We start from the raw sequence: 3,486 nt of genomic DNA, 5'->3' as shown, positions 1-3,486 counted from the left end.
ATTGTACATTTGGGTACAAACATGCTTCATGGGCTGGAATGCACATCTACTATCACACCCTGTGTAAATTTGGAACACAACGACCTACCTTTGGGTAGAATCGATGTTTCATAAATTCACACACAATCATAATTACAAATCTTAATACGGTCCAAAGAATCCTTAATTAACACGATTCAGATCACTTTGGTGATTACATGAATCAGTCAATCAAAATCTTTTACCGAAAATCCTATTCGTATTATGGAGCACGCCCATGCACACATTTTAATGCATGTATATTCATGACATAATATCAGTTCATACTTCAACAAAAAATGCATAAACTAATTGTCATAAATTTAGTTACAATTCATGCTTAAAATCATCATGCATAACTTAACCAACGCAAAATACATGAATTAACATGCATAAGTCATGCATTATTCAAAATAAATACTTTATAAAGCATGAAAAATAACAAAAGCGTGCTTATATGGGTAAAACCCAAGGTCCACAAGTAGGAACCAGTCTAAAAACACTCTGAACCGGTCTGAAACCGCCCCGAACCGGTCATCTAAGGGTCTAAACCGGTTCTGAACCTTATAAACCGATACTTAATATGAACAAAAGTTCATAAAACCCTATAACCGTATGTCAAAATCCTTGTATTTCTTTATATTTATGAAAACAGAGTCTCAGCATCTCGAAACCGGTGAAAAACTGGAAAGAACCGGTCAAAAACGGCTCTGAACCGGTTCCGGAAGGGGTCAGATCAGGTTCCTGATCCGATTCAGTCTCAATAGTGTTTGGGTCCTGCTTTTATGGATCCAACCCAGTTTAAATGGGATCCGGGTCTGACCCGACCCATACTTGATACGAGTCAGACCCAGACCGAATTAAAACCCGGGTTAGACTCGGTCCAAAACATACCCGGGTCGGACCCGTTCCATAACAGAACTAGGTTAGACCCGGTTCTAAATGGACCCGGATTCGACCCGGTCCAAACCGGATCCCGGGTACGACCCGGTCCAAACCGGATCCCGGGTACGACCCGGTCCAAACTGGATCCCGGGTACGACCCGATCCTTCATGAACCCGGGTTCGACCCGATCCTTCATGAACCCGGGTTCGACCCGGTCTGAAACGGACCCCAGGTTCGACCCGGCTCTTAATGGGTCCGGATCGGACCCGTTTCAAAATGGAGACCCGGTCTGGTCCCCTTGAATGAAATTAAACAGAAACCCGATGGGTTTCTGTTTGAAAATTCAGGGAAACCTAAAAGGGGTTTCCGCCCTTTTCGGTTCCACGGCGACCCACGTCACCGTAACGGTGACTGACGCCGGACCCCGGCGACCTGTGTCACCCCATGGTGACGCTGGTCCGACGACAGCCCCCCCCGTCAAAAGACGTTGCCCCACGGCGACGCTTCGCGGCTGCCATTTCCGGATGCCCTAAAATCCGTCGGCGACATCCCAGCGGCGCCAGCAAGGCCATCGACGACCGACGGCGGCAAGCTATTGCCGGCACCGGCTACCTGCTGGAATCAACTACAGACGTCCAGGTGCCAGCGACTCATTAGCAGCCTGATGGAACGTCGGGCAGTTGGAAAAAGAGGGGTTTTCAGGCCCCAGACGTCGGCCATCCGGTGTTCAACCTCGGCAACATCTCCGACAATGAACCCGGCGATGGCAAATCCTCCCTGCAGCCCAACGGCCACAGGTATAAAACGATTATTATTTTTTTTATGAGGTTTGCCTGAACCAGGAAATAGATGTCACCCTTTTTCAGTGACATTTGCCAGTGATGACTGTCGCCCCACGACGACAATCTGCCTGAAACCCAATTCTGTAGCAAACTGTTTGCATCTGCCAGGATGTCACCCCACGGTGACCTGCGGTCGCAAAAATCAGGCAACGGGGCAAAAAACGCCAAAAGGGTCTACACGACTACGCGCAACGGAAATGCGTGGCAGTGGGCCTATAACCCAATGTCGGCGAATACCCTGCAAAAACAACATGACAGGGAGCGTACCTGAATTCACCATTGTTCGTGTAGGAAGTTCAGCGTTCTCCTCAGCCGGTCGACGCCCACAATGAGCCCAGGCCTTAGGTCGACGGTGAGCATGACCCTTTCCGCTAAGTCTGAATGCGGAATAGAATTCGGGCAGGATAATGGCTATGAACACTCATCATTTTCGTAGCCCCTAACCCCTTATTTGTAATGGGAGATTAGGCAGTTACGTGAATGTGGTCTCTCCACATTCACGTAACTCCCACCCACTATCTCCATTACTTGGCCACTTACGTGACCCACTAAGAGGGTGTCAAACCGGGTCACACTGTGGGTTGGACCCAAAACCCATAATGTCCAACAACTTCATCTTTTTTTTCTTGATTACCTCACCAAAGCGAGGGAAAACCCCGGGTGGGACCCCCACCAATTGTCAGTATCAGTATCATCCCTGAATCGTTTGGCCAACGATTCAGCTGTATATCGGTACACTGAGAATTGTTTTGTATGGACCAAAAAATAATAAAAAACATTTACGTGTTAATGAGAATGTGACATGTGTTAAAACTATTAAAAACAATAATAAAAATTATTAAAAATTAATTTTAAGTATTTTTTTTTTACATTTATTAAAAAAATAACCGATTCAGGAGTGATGCGTATTGATTTTCAATCGATAAGATACCCCGGGTGGGACCCCACCAATATCGAGCGATACACACCAACTAACAACATATCGAGCGACACACACCAACTGACAACATTGGGCCCCCACAACCACCCTGCCTTACGTGGTCCACCTCTGAAAGCTAAGGACCAGCGGGCTTTGATATAGCCACTTCAGCACGCCGATACAGGGAGGAAGGTTGTCAAATTGGCTGTTGCAGCAAGAAAAGCACGTGTGTGCTCTTTTCTCATTTATTCTCTCTGCTAATGCCGTAGTTAGACAAGTAGCCTCAACACAACTCACCTAATTGATGCCATCAATTTCTCCTGCCATATTTGTTGGGCAATCAATTCAAAGGCAAGCTGTAAAGTTACTCAAGTTTTATGGGGACCTAAAAGCACTCTGCAACTGCATTATAGATTTCAAGTAATGGCAAGTTAACAGCAAGCGAAATTGCACATGCATACACGCACGCACACAAAGCGAATTCCACCACATAAAAGTTGACAATCATTACCAAGATGAAACTTTTTTTTTTTTTTGCCCTCAGAGGTACCCACATGACGGACTAAATCAGAATCAAGTAGGTGGCAGGGGGCTTTGAGTGTACTGTAGGAGAAAAAAAGGAATAGGCTTAGTAGGACTCAAACCTACAATATAACCCTTGTGAGCAGTAAGTATCAACCAATTAAACTATAAGCCCTCTCTACATGCAATTCGCTCACTTCGAGAATAGCAGACGGAAAGAGAAGGCCTGTGCTCTATCTGCTTTTTCCTCTTCCCAGGAATTCCAAATCCATTGGGGCATTCAGAGAGAAGCAAGCTAC

This window comes from Nuphar pumila, chromosome 16, assembly GCF_984573655.1.
Source record: "Nuphar pumila chromosome 16, dmNupPumi1.hap1.1, whole genome shotgun sequence".
Lineage (NCBI taxonomy): Eukaryota > Viridiplantae > Streptophyta > Magnoliopsida > Nymphaeales > Nymphaeaceae > Nuphar > Nuphar pumila.
This window is presented reverse-complemented; position numbering follows the sequence as displayed.